This window comes from Cydia amplana, chromosome 23 (assembly GCF_948474715.1).
Source record: "Cydia amplana chromosome 23, ilCydAmpl1.1, whole genome shotgun sequence".
In the NCBI taxonomy this organism is placed as follows: domain Eukaryota; kingdom Metazoa; phylum Arthropoda; class Insecta; order Lepidoptera; family Tortricidae; genus Cydia; species Cydia amplana.
Window position 1 is genome coordinate 9,943,559 of NC_086091.1, and position 14,689 is coordinate 9,958,247.

A 14,689-nucleotide genomic window follows, 5' to 3' on the forward strand; every position below is an offset into this window, starting at 1 on the left:
GTAAGACATTTTTGCGGTACGAAGTACTGCGACAAATTAACAAAATGAGTGGTACAAATGAGGTGCCTCACGAGTGAGCGACTCAACACTAGCTATCACGCCGTTAATTAAGACTATGTTTGGGAATTTTTTTTGAACCGATCGACGCTCGGAGAGTGAGAGTATATATAACCTTTTATGTCCAGAGGTTATGCGATAGTCATCATCAGAACTGTTATTATAAATATATTGCCTATTTCTCTCCATGCGTCCATACCGTCTTGGGACTCACATGATGTCGTGGGTGCTTATATATAATTATCCTCGTTGTCTTCATAAGAGGAATTCCGCGACCTCCGCAATTTCCGTCGGGCTCGTGCGTCCACATATGGTGACGTGCTTCTACTGCGCGGAATGTGGCTTGACGGTCCACCGTGGCAATCTCTAACAGATTCCCCGCGCGAGCGGCGGCGCCAAGAGGCCATTGTAACCGCCCAAATTTCGTGTTCGCGAACATGAATCTCTCTCAAGCCGTAAATCGCGATCATATTCTTCATCATGCAGCAAGTGTTTGCGGCTTTGCCTTCCTTTCAGGCTCCCTTCCGCTCCCTCACTTGGCATCGCATGCAGCAAGTGTTTGCGGCTTTGCCTACCTTTTAGGCTCCCTTCCGCTCCCTCACTTGGCATGCCAGATGACTTACGCGTTGGACGTTCCCGAATCTCACATTCGTTAACGTCCACTTCTGTGACATTAAGATCTGAACTTCGCATCTTTCTGCCTGCCATTAAAAAATGGACAAACATCAAAGACGCGGCCACGCTAACAAGACTGGCCAAGAATAGAAACGACTTTGCAAAGGTGGCCACCGACGCCCGCTAGGGCATGACAACAGAAGAAGAAGATCTCTCTGCACCCACCATCGCTGACCTTATCGTCATTTACTGTCCATGTACGTACTGACTAAATAAGAACATTTTTTTAATACCATGGCTGCAATAAACGATTATGATTATGATTACGTCCATCACTGAAACTTATGGGCACGTATTTAACCGGTCATCTAATTAATCAAATTTGGGTAGTTTAAAAAATAGAAATGGGTACTAAATTAATAGATTGGCAACAAAAAGGGAGCCTTAAAATATATCAATACGAGTTGTATTTTATTACTGTTACAGCTTTTTGTTTACTTTTAGACAGGTACCAATTATTTATTTGGCATCTGGAGACCATTTTATGAAGCACATTTTAAAAAGAAAATGGCTATCTATTAATTCAAAAATGAAGTTCTTTTAAAATATTTTGTTTGGTTACTACCTCTACACTGACTACACAGTCAACCTAACATGCTCCTCCTCGCCTCGCTCGTCGTCGCACCTACTCTGGCAGAATACAGTGGTAACTATTGAAATAAGTAATTAAAAATTTAAAGACCTAATGGTACAATGGCCATTAGGTGTTTCATGATTAGGGATTTCGACTATAAGTATATCGCTTTGCAATATTTTAGTTATTATTTTAGACGCCAACCTATCACTTCAAGTTCCCTATATGTTTTTTTTGGTGGCTTGATTTTGCTGCCAGTTTTTTTTTTAATAATTATCATGCTTATATTTGAGACTAATATAAACTTATTGGCTCTAAACTATTAATGCACAGCCAAATAATATTATTGTATGCCCAATGAAAGTTCCTGTTTAATATTTCAGTTGCCCCGTTAATAATAAGCCAAACTTATATTTGTACGGTTAATTATCGCCGCTCCTTCCAATTTTTAACCGTCCTTACAAACATTACGAGTGTGTAGCGTCATCTTGCACTATATGGTTAAAAATATGATTAGAATAGTACACGTTGTTTTTTTAAAAGAGCTTTATCAGCTGACAAAGTACCTTGATGTCAGTTAAGTACCTTGATGTCTAACACGATTTAAACCCGTAATATCAGCATTTCCAACAGGTTCTAACAACCCGAAATATTATCATCCCTGCCAATTTATTAAATTTTCACTAAGTTCAGGGAGTTTTCAGGGGCCTGAAAGATCTTTACAGGTTGTTTCTAATGAAGTTCTACACAATATGAAAAGAAATGCGTTCGTGCATTGGTGGGTATCCAAGAACCCGATAGCTGCAAGCCACATTTTTTTGAGCACGGCATACTTACGCTGCCATGTCTTTATATTTTAGAATTATGTATTTATGTCAAAAAAAAACATACACTTGTTCAAACAGCTGCCAAATCGAAGGCTAAAATACAAACTTGAGCTACCCGCGCCTAAATTACAAATATATAGGAAAAAGCCCTCTTTATGCAGCAGCTAAATGCTACAATCATATTCCAGACTTTATAAAGGCAGAGGAAAGGGATACAACATACGCAAAAAGATTGAAATGGTTCCTTGCGAGAAAAGTGTATTATTCTATTAATGATTTCTTCGCAGATAGCTTTAATATGTAATTTATTAGTTCTATTTATATAATTTAATACGATGCTACTTTTGTGCTTTATTGCATGACATATGTAAATATTATAAATCTTAGTTTAAGGAAATGTTTGTCATACCCTTTTAGGGTCCATGAGGTACTTACTTGTATAAATGTTGTAACATCTCTTGTTGTAACCATGGTGCAATAAATAAATGATTGATTGATTGATTGATTGATTTGTAGTTATAACAAGTTTCAGCTGCTTTCAGCAGCCTGAAATATCGTTTCAAATCGTTTCTAATGAAGCTCTACACAATATCAAAACATTTGAAATATTCACAAGTTCAGTCACTTTCAGCAGGCTGAAATATCGTTTCAGGCCGTTTTGAATGAGGCTCTACATTAATGTAGAATTGAAACTTTTACAAATTTCAGTTATTTTCATCAACCAGACATATTTCAGGCCGATTCTAATAATTATCTTCACTGTATCAAAAATTCTAAATTTTCATCAATTATCAGTGTTTTTCAGCAGCCTGAAGCAACGTCGCGTCGCAGGGCGCGTCGAAACGGGTTCATTATTTATTTTATAAAAATGATTTTAAATTCTCCTCATCATGGTTACATTAAAATTTAATTATCCGTACCATTTACGAAGTATTTAAGCATGAATCTATTATAAGGATTTATTTCTTCATTTACCATATCGTTTAGTTTCTTTATACTTATAATCTGGTCATTATTTGAATAAACAACTATTATAAATATAGACTTGTTCACATGAATGTAACACGTGCATACTCAAACTCAATGTAATTCGAAGAATAAAAGAAAAACGAAAAGGGAAAGAGAATGGGAAGTTATATTGCATTGCCTTATTAGCATATCATCACGCATCTAGTTTTAGGCAAAACTTGAAAATATAATTATATTTACAAGTACCTACACTAAGATAAGAATAAACACTTAATTGCGAACCAATCAAAACATTATTAAATCTGACCGTCGCAATTGAAATACATTGTATAGGTAATAAAGTAAATAGGTATTTAATAGAATGCAACACCCAACCTTAGGTATTGGAAATTATAATTATCTTTGTAGTGTAAAACTTGTAACTGTTGTTTTTTGTCAAAACAGCTCAGAACAGGACAATACGTTTTAACGTATGCATGCACTCGTTTCATAATATATTTCTCACGTAAACAAATTTGAGATCACGAAATCAAAACGACTCAAATTGTTATTACATTACATTATTTTATTATTTCGTTTACTTTCCTAGTTGTATTAAGCTATCATTATTTAAGTGTGAGCACGAACCTCACACTAAAAAAATATTTAGTCAAAATAAGTGGTCAACAAAAACAATATCATTTAATTGTTATGTGTCATTATTGTATTCATTGTGCCAGGGCCGATTAATTAACTTTTGCAGGCGGGATAAACGAGTGATTTGTAAAAATACTCGCCTATCCTCACTTCTGAGATATAAGAGGTCTAATCATTTTATTAAAACAACGGTATGTGTGATAAAAATACATTTATTTGGCACAATGAATATAATCTCTTTGAGCCTGATTAACCACACGCACGCGACAGTAGGTATACACTTAGACACATACTATAATTATTATCTCGGGTTCTCACAAAACAAAACGAACTGACCTGCTCACAATTCAAATACCTTCTACCATTTTTAATATTGATCGACCTTATCGTTCGAACGTCACCCCACGAAATCGTTCAATATTCAAGATGGAGGGATCGATCACGTGACCATTCACGTGATCGATCATTACAAATACTTTTAAAAGTCACTTAGCTTATTTAATCTAGAAAAATGTTTTATAAGTACTAAAAATCTATATAAACCACACAGTATCCTTACACAAATTTGACATTTCCGCGATTCTGGAGAAACTCTTGAACGATTTCTACAATGTCTATATACGTCTCGTTATGTATTTTTAGATCTCTAAATGATTTTGAAATGATCTTAATACGATAATTTAACGTAAAAGTGACATTGGTTGCCCGAATTGAGCCGCAAAAGCTATCTAGTTGAAATCTAAACTACCAGGTATCTATTAGTACATATCGTATCGTTCTCTTCTCTAAAACGGATCTTCATTTCCGAATACCGCGGTAGGGTACCTATAATATTATTACAGTAAAGCGGGCACTGTACTGAATCCAACGTCGTGGCACGTGTAAAAATGTAGAGGGGACAAACTGAAACTGCTGTCTTTATTAGTTACTAATTCAGAAAAACCAGACAAGTGCGAGCCGGACTCGCGCACAAAGGGTTCCGTACCATTAGGCAAAAAACGTCAAATAAACGTCACGTTAATTGTATGGCTCCCATACAATTAATGTGACTTAAATATTTATTAAGTAGGTAAGTATATGATGTTTTTAGTATTTGTTGTTATAGCGGCAACAGAAATACATCATCTGCGAAAATTTCAACTGCCTAGCTATCACAGTTTATGAGTTACAGTCTGGTGACAGTAAACGGACGGACGGACAGCGGAGTCTTAGTACAAGGCCTGAGTGGACGCTCGAAGCGGAGCGTTCGGCGGGGCGTGCAGCGTGGCGTCGGGCTCACAAGTGATGTGAGCAGCGTGCACTAAGGCCGCTCCTATACGTTTGCATTTGTTTAACATGCACGCCGCACACCCCGCCCCGCTGCACGCCCAACTCGAGCGTCCACTCAAGTCAGGCCTTATACTTAGTAATGGGCTCCTGTTTTTACCCTTTGGGTTCGGAACCCTAAAAACTAAGGGCCAATGAAAGAAACAGTGACTGTGACAGTGATCACAGTGACAGGCAATAAAAAAGCTCTTATGCATAATTATGGAATACAATTGCATAACTTCCTTTTTCTTACTCGATCGTAGTTTAATTAACTCCAGTATTAGCATAGCTGCGAAATTGCTGAGGAGAAATTAGATATTCAATGAATTAATAATAGTGTTAGGTGCTGTCGCTATTAAGGCCCAGTAAGTTCGTGTTCTTCTTTCGCTCTCACTAAGCGTGAGCGAGATGGATGTGCGTGATGTTGTCACGTTTTTGAATTTTAACTATGGGTACTAGACGACGATATACATAATACATAATAAACTTAATGCCTTAAGATATTCTCTATCAACCAACCAGTCAGCCAACATTCTATTTTATTAAATTGCACAACGGGACTTAATCGCGTATCTGAGTTTTAAGATTTACCTCCGACGTTTCGAGGACGGCGTCCCCGTGGTCTCGGAGAAGACTGGCTTAAGTTGACATCAGCATCTTCTAACCGCGCGAGTTTTTCGAACTACCCGTACTTGGTCTTGTTTATCAGCTTGAACGTTTTGCGCACTAGCACTATTCTATTTTTTTAGTTGAATTGACAGTTCATTTCGTACAAGACCCTACATTTGTACAGACAGCAGCAGAAGTTGCTAAGCGGATTGTACAAAATTACCTTGACACGCTCTTATTATCTTAAGAAGTCGCGTCAAGATCATTTTGAACACCTCGCCTGTTTAGCAACTTCTGCTGCTGACTGTACGCGAACAGCCTAAAATATCAGCGTCTTCACCTGCGCGTGCGCAAGCACCGTGCAGTGAGTCACATCACTGCCAGCACCAAAACGTTCTATCTCTTTACTCGTCACACAATCTTTACTTGACAACCCTTGCGTATACTTTACTGGATTTTTAACCTTAAATCAAAGTCTTAAAAACTTCCTCAAGTGCAACTGTTTAAAAAATTTTGTAATCGACATATGGCTTTTGAACTGAGGAAGTTTGGCCACGGGTCAGTGCGCAGGCGACTCGTGGGATCCTTTTTTATGGTCTTTTGTTCAAGGTTCGATCCCCGCAAGAAAGTGGGGTCCGGGTTTTGTCTCTGAAATTAGTGTGTAGGTTTGATGAGTCAAAGTTGTCTAAAGAGTTCCCCTAATATATTAAGTTAGGCATGATCAGATGTCAAAATGCTTGGTTTACTTTACAATGTTTGAGTATTATAATCCTTTGTTCAACAACGTTTAAAATTGATATAACCTTTGACATTAGGTTTGGTTTTTTTTTGCCAAAAAAATAATAATTTGAAAGACTAGGTCAATCTAGAGTAGGTACATATATTCAAACTTTGAAAGACTAGGCGTCTTTGACCAACCCTAAGGGTGAACAGTACAGTCAGCAGCAGAAGTTGCTAACCGGGCGAGGTGTTCCAAATGATCTTGACGCGACGTTATTGTTAAGACAAAAAGAGCGTGCAAAGGTAATTTTCAACACCTAGCCCGCTTAGCAACTTCTGCTGCTGACTGTACGTGCTTGCACCACCTATTACGAATCCCTAAGATTTTATTCTAAAGACGGATAAGACCTAATAAACGCCAGCAATGTTTTAAGGCCTGATATACACTTGTAAGTTTTACTTTCGTAAGTAGGGACAAATCTATTTGTAAGAATGAGATAACGATCATCATCTTCATTATCTTGGGTCAAAGATTATCTTGGGTCAAATAGATGGCAAGCGTGCGCGAGGAAAAGCACCCACGAGATGGTCTGATGTTGTTAAGAGGGTGGTTGGCGGCAACATGCAGTGCGTGACGCATATGGCTTATGATCGCACATTAGAGACGGAGCACACATAGTCGTGATCCTCAGCAATGAGAGACGGAGGAAGAAGAAGATTCATTTCTCAATCCGTAGTATAGCTGTGTCCCTACTTACGTAATTATAACATACAAGTGTATCTTGGGCCTAACACTAGTGCAGGAAACCGGTCGGCGTATTTAAAAAACAACAGGTGCAGAGGGGTGGCAAAAAACGGAAGCACGTTCGGGGTCTTAGACGTTTCGTGAAGGGTAAGGTGGATTAACGTTAAAATTTACAGCTTTCACGGTTTTAAAATCGATTTTAGAGCGTTATGTCTCTATGGAAGCCTTCATAATTCAGTTCTGCCAAAGACAAGGTTGGATAATAACATATTGCGTGTATTTTATAAACTGAACCGGTCTATGTATGTCAAATAATGAGGCTACAATATTTAAAGATATAGGCGAGGCGCACATCTCTACCAATTTGGAAAAATGATGCTGGGCGGAGAGAAAAGTTTATATTATAGTTTCGTCTCAATTTATATAAAATGTTTTTACTATATTAATATGAATATCTGGGAGACTGAGTTTTGCTCGGAAAACATATAAAAACTCAAAAACGCGCGTTTTCCCAGAGATGAGACCTGGCTAGATCGACTTTTCGCCCCCGAAAACCCCCATATACCAAATTTCGTCGACATTTTTAGAGCAGTTTCCGTTCCGAGGTCACCCAAAATATATAAATAAATAAATATATGTACAAGAATTGCTCGTTTAAAGGTATAAGATAAATAGGTACTTTTTAACACCAATATCGTTTCCCACAACTAATCTATTCCGCCTATTAGAGCTCATTTACAGCGCCCTCCATACATTTGCATGTCTCTTTGCATATCTTAAGCTTTTGTTGGAACTATCACACGTTTCTCGTGTGATGTAAGCTTTATCGGTATTTACATACTTACCTGTTGAGGTTTTGTAAGCATCCATACATACATACAAACTGTTATATATGTCTATTAGTACCCACCTACAACACAGACAAAATTAAACAAGTATGTGCCTAATACTTGTTATTCTTAAATAAGAATAAGGGTTCCGTACATTAAGTCCGACTCACACTTGACTGCACATTTCTAATAGGTTTTCCTGTCATCTATAGGTAAAGAACTATTTTGTGTACATATTTTTTCAAAATATTAGAGCCATATTTTTTGGCTATTTTCATAAATAACTTCTAACCTAAGTATTTAAAAAAAATAAAAATAAAAATTTTGAAATTGTCAAAAAGAGTTCTTTTGTTTAATACCTATAACGCGATATAGTTTGAAAAACTTTATTTTTTAACTTTCTCATTTACCCCCTAATAGTGACCCCTATGTTTAAAATTCATTTGTTTACTTTACACGTCCATCTTTAGGTAACTAATTTACATGTGTACCAAATTTCAACTTAATTTGTCCTATAGTTTCCGAGAAAATAGGCTGTGACAGACGGACAGACAGACAGACGCACGAGTGATCCTATAAGGGTTCCGTTTTTTCCTTTTGAGGTACGGAACCCTAAAACCTTACTAATTTTAATATTCACAAGAAAGATAAGTATAGAGAAACGAGCAAAACTAAGCTAACGCATTTGGAGTCTAGAAAATGCATACAATTATGGTAATATAACGTGCACACATGACCTTTAGGCAAAAAGCTATTTAAATAGTTCCAATGAAGTCTTATGTAAATGTAGTTCACTTTTTATTTTATAACCTAACCTTAAACTCTAAGTAGTATGTTAATAAGAACTAAAATACGTTAAAGAATTATCACAACACTATTACATAGTTCCAATAGACAAATGGTCATGTGTTATTAAAGAAAAGAGTTATACTTAGTGAGTTCCTATTTTGAAAGCAATAAGGATGAAAGAAGTTGAAGAATTATACAGATAAATAAGTGCCAATGCGTTTAATGGAGTAATTATCAAGTTCGATTTCTTCAATAGGAATCGTTATCGAATGTTTTAACTTTTTTGCAGGTTTTAATGGCCAGCGATAGAATCTGACAGGGAAATTACATATTAGAATTGAGTCTAGGGGCCCGATTCGGATTTTGAACTAGACATCTATTAGATGTCCATTAGACATCTCCAAGATACGACAACGATATGTTTAAGATCTTGCCTGTCAAATTTGACATTTGTGCGATTCTGGAGATACTCTTGAACGATTTCCACAAGATATTATTACGATGTTTTAACGTAAAAGTGACATTTGTTGCCCGAATTGAGCTGCAAAAGAAAACTAGTTGAAATCTAAACTACAACGTATCTAGCACATATCGTATCGTTCTCTAGTCTAGAACGGATCTTGTTTTCCGAATACCGCGGTAAGTTTTAATTAGAGGTACCTATCCAATAAAGTTAATATACAAACAAAGTAAACATGAAGCTGAAAGTACTGAACTACTAACTTAAGCACCGTGGTTAGCCATGCACACTACCATATTATGACTTATATTTAAGATCAATGTGGCTAATGCCGTCATAGGGACTATTCCGTCTACTAGCGTTTTTCTTGAAACAACGAACAAAATTGATAATTTCATCGACAAAGCAGCGATTGCTTTAAGTTTTTGCAATCAAAAAGCAGAAGTATTTTTCCTACGTTTGAAAATCAAAGAAATATACGCTCGTGGACGGAATAGCCCCTATGACCGAATAATCCACATTGACCTTATCGCATTTTAAAAATTGTACCTACATAGCGTTCTTAAATATGAAACTGCCACCTCTATTCCACCACCACTACCTCCGCGCAAAATTTTAATTTAATTTCGAATTTTGGAGAATTTTTTGAGTAAAATAGGCACATTTTAGGATATTCTCAATTCGCAAAACCTTACAAGAAGTTTTTAAGGATTAACTTTACAAATCGCATGTCAACAACACATAACCTAACTTTAAACAAGTACCCACTAATTGTTGGACATCCTTTCTCAGGGGAATCGGATGTGACGACATTAAGACTTTTTGTCGAGCCCAAATTAGGGGCTTCAACTATCGATAACATGTCGATAGTGATGTGTCTGTTGGTGAAGATATTGAGTAATCTTTAGAGGTCTTCTATGTATCTTCTTTAATCTTTAGTATGGCATATATTTTTGCATGTTGTCCTATACAGTTCGTTTTTTTAGCATTAGAAAAAAGGTAAACAATCTTGACGTGTCTTTTTATTGAAAAACATTTGAAAAATAAGTCATCAACAACAACAACAAACAACAACAACAACAATTATGAATTATGAATCATGTACGATTATTTACATTCTTTTGCTTTCATAAGTAATAGTTACTGATTTTTAATTAACAATAACGATATCGATCATATATAAAAACAAAAAAATAAATGGATAGTAATTAAATAAATAAATAGTAAGTTAAAAAAAAAACAAAAATATTATATTATAATTTCATAATTAGCAAATAAATTACTAGTTTAAACAAATTTAAATTGATCTAAAATTGTAGGGATTATTTCCGAAATATAAATTTTGCAAATTCGGAATAAAAATCCTTGAAACGTTAAATATATATCGACACCTTGTACATCCCTAAAACCTTGCCAAATAAAAAAGAAAATGGCGTCACTTAATTTGTCTTCGCATCGGCGCGGGCGCCGCGACAGAGACAGGCATACAGCAAAGCGCACGCCAGAAAGAGAGCGACGATTCTCGTTTGCTACCGGATTCGAAAAAAGCTGAGACCTAGTTTTGTGTGAAGCCTCGGTTTATGAATGAACGTTGTTATAGTAAGATGGTAATGTCTAAATAATGTTTGTTTCCTACAGGCGTATTCTGATTTTAATAATAGGTTATGAATTAGATCTTGATTAGTTAATGGATCTGATATGTCAGTTCCAAAAGTGACATTCTTTCGCCCAAAAACGTCACTTTTGATACTGACAGTCAGATTCATAGCTAATAAAGATCTAAATCTTAACCTGCTATTAAAATAAGAATAATCCTTCAATAGGGTATTTGTCAGTGTCGTTTAATATCGATGTATTTGTCAGTATTTTAAAATAAATTACTTTACACCATGCATGAAATAAAGCACCAGAAGATTAATAGAGAAACGTACACAGCAGTTATTTTTAGACACAATTTCTATTATAAAACCCGTATAAAACTATAAAAAGTAGGTAATTTGATTGTGACATCACATGCTAGTGTTTCATATAAATTCCATAGTAGCAAAATTGTTTTGACAGTTCGGTAAAAGAAACTGATTTGACTAGTAGTCAAATACCCTATTGAGGGGGGATTTAAATCTCTCGAGGCAGATGTGTAGGGTTGGAGCCGGTGTAGCTTTATTTGATGTTCATAAGCGCATTGTAATATGCCTAGGGTCAGTTGTCGAACATTGAAACAATAGTACACAGTGAAACTTTGCGATATCTCGGAAACTAGGTGTTACCAGCTAGTGCCGTCTGTCAAGCAAGGACAGGCTCAGGGTCCCCCAGCACCAGCAGCAGGTCTCCCCAATACGCGAGCGCGCCTCGGAGAAGGAGCACGTTGCTACGAGCGTTATTGTGAATTCGTACGACAAAAGTAATTTTTTTCATTTATGTTTCGCAATGTTTTACCAAGATATAGAATCGAGTTTCGCGTTATTTAATTTTTTCTTATGTTCTATGTGTATTAAAGTTTATTTGGAGCTAAATATTTTTAAATTTCTTTCACTCTTTGGTGCAGTTTTTTTTAATTGTTTTAAAAAACACCCCCTAGTCTCACAATGAAACATTTTTATGTAGTATACAATGAAACATGATGTTCACTGAACACCCGTTCCAGCACACAATGAAACAAACTCATTATTTTTTTAAATAATTAAATACTATGTGCGAAATTTGTGAAAGTAAAATACCATGAAAATTGATAATAATTTGTCTATCATATGATAAAATATAAGATACTTAACTTTAGAAACGGCTGAGATAGGATGGTTTATATGTTGAATGTTTCATTGATGGCAAGGTTAAGGTCACATGTCTAACATTGAAACAGTCGCTTATAACCACTATGTTGCAAGAAAGTGTATGATATCAAGCATGGAGATACTCAAAACCCTCCCGCGTCCACCTAGTTGGCAATCATGCTCCTTGGACATAAAAGGCGTACCTTTCTCGCAGCATGCCGTACATGCTGACCAGATTCTCGATTCACAATGAAACTCAAGTTGTGTATAATGAAACAGGCCTTTCGCTTTTATATATTTTAGCAATCATATAATCATTCCATATGTCGGAAACCTTTTAAATAACTAATTTCAGCCTACCACTATTTCCTCCTTTCCTTTTTCATTAATTGATTGAAAGCATATATGTATTAATGTCACTTATTTATAACACCGTTTCAATGTTCATCAACGATGTTTCATGAGAGATTAAAATGATTACATTTGTTTCACTGTAAAAATTGAAGTGTTTCATTGAAAACATGCATAAGTACACAATGAAACAAAAGTTATTTTTTGAAAAAAGGATTATAATACAGAAACTGTTAAAAATAAGTAGAAACCGAGAATGCCATACGATAGCCAACTAAATGGTTTATCTTCATACGCAATATTACACTCATAACTTTAAAAACATCAGAGATAGGAAGGTTTGAACTTTTTGTGTTTCATTGATCAACAACCTACCATACTTGAATAAACTATCTTTATCTTATCAGTTTGGGTCAAATCTTGGAAGCTAATTTTATTTTAATCGTCTTGCTAAGTTCTTACTAATCGACCCCCATACTAACCTAACCATAGAAAAGAAATATAACTTATTTAATACTCAACTCCAATATTACAATAACAAGTTTTATATGTAGTATCACATGTAAATAGGTACATTAACAATCCTAGTCCTTAATTCAATAATATAAGGTTTACTTTCCTTTGGTTAAAAAAAATCATGTCTTGATTAGGTGTGGGCGTCCAGACGGACAATATAATCAATTATGTGATAATTTCACATTCTTGATATATGTTAATGATGTTTTTGTGGAAAAATGGCGAGCTGGTATCTTTTAGCGAAACAAAATCATTCATGGATATTCATGAATTAATCAAATAGTAGGTATGTAAATATATTTTTCTACTCGTCGACTGCAATGCTTGAATTAAGGCTTCGCATACTTTTTTCACTATGGGACCCCAACTCAACTATAGGTAATATTCATTTCGATACAGTTTAGTCAACTATAATATTCATTTTGATACAGTTTAGTCAACTATAATGAAATTGACCAATCGAAAGCGCGGAGCAAGTACCAGGGCCTCATGAGTTACGAGAAGGTGTCGTTGACCAACCGGCCGGGGGCGCGGGGCGCGGGGGCCGGGTCGTGTACGAGTATGAAGGTATCGCGGCTGCTCGCGCATCTTAGCTGTATACTTTTGGTTTGTTTACCTACATATACGATTCTTCTACTAGTTTTAAGTATTTTTTTTGTTGACTCGTAGAAAAAGTATTGTATACAATAGTGATATAATCAAGCTTTTCAATCTCGTACCTTACTTAGGCAACTCAGCAAGCTTCGTTGCCTAAACACGGTACTCGACTGAAAAGCTCTCCATTATATCACGATTGTATAAAATACTATTATAGAGCGGGCGGGTCGCTAGTAACTAATACATATATCAATGAGCAGACGGCAACGAGTAGGTAGTACAGATGTCAGTAGGCTGCGCAGCCCACTTTGACAGGTGCGCGTGCGCCGGCTGCGTTGACACCTTTACATGGTCAAGGTTAGGTTATACTAATTTGATGCAGGCACGAGTATACAGAATAGGAGATCAATATTTAAAAAAAACCAGCCAAGTGCGAGTCGCACAGCCACTTTTTTCCGAAACTATAAGAACTATACTGTTGAAACTTGGTAAGTAGATGTATTCTGTGAACCGCATTAAGATTTTCACACAAAAAGAGAAAAAAAATTTTTTGGGGGTTCCCCATACTTAGAACTGAAACTCAATTTTTTTTCATCAAACCCATACGTGTGTGGTATCTATGGATAGGTCTTCAAAAATGATATTAAGGTTTCTAATATCATTTTTTTCTAAACTTAATAGTTTGCGTGAGAGACACTTCCAAATTGGTAATATATCATACTGTGTGTCCCCCTCCCCCCTGTAACTTCTAAAATAAAAGCATGATAAAACTAAAAAAATATATGATGTACATTACCATGCAAACTTCCACCGAAAATTGGTTTGAACGAGATCGAGTAAGTAGTTTTTTTTTAAACGTCATAAATCCCTTAAATACGGAACCCTTCATGGGCAAGTCCGACTCGCACTTGGCCGCTTTTTTCCTTTTGAGGTACGGAACGATTGATTTCAAATGTCAAAAGATTTTGGCCGTATATTAAAATCAGAATCAGATCGTTATTCAAAAGTCAGCGACGTAGATCAATATGGACTACCAATAAATATGCAATCGTGACACCATCGAGTCCCACGCTTATGGACAAACGATTCAAGACCTTCGACAAATGTCGCCGCTCTAACGTTTTTGTTTGTAAATTTGTATGTCACCACTCACCACAATCTCTTTATATTGCCAATATTGCCTAGGCTACTTAGTTCTCAGTTTGAAACCTGGGTTGTTGATAACCTATCGAGCTTCACGCATCGTGTTCACGCACCT

At 36.0% G+C, this 14,689-nt stretch overlaps 2 long non-coding RNA genes across 2 annotated transcripts in view; one reads left to right on the forward strand and one right to left on the reverse strand.

The window, feature by feature from the left end:
• LOC134658884 (uncharacterized) overlaps positions 1–14,138 on the forward strand; it is a 185,953-nt gene extending 171,815 nt beyond the window's left edge. Inside the window, exon 3 of the long non-coding RNA XR_010097760.1 lies at positions 13,968–14,138. This is a non-coding gene — a long non-coding RNA (uncharacterized LOC134658884). The remainder of the gene's footprint in view (positions 1–13,967) is intronic.
• On the reverse strand, positions 472–947 carry LOC134658896 (uncharacterized). Its single transcript, XR_010097769.1, has 3 exons — positions 871–947; positions 633–737; positions 472–566 (listed from the first exon to the last, which is right to left on the reverse strand). It is a non-coding gene; the product is annotated as an uncharacterized LOC134658896 (long non-coding RNA).
• Positions 14,139–14,689: the final 551 nt, after the last annotated feature.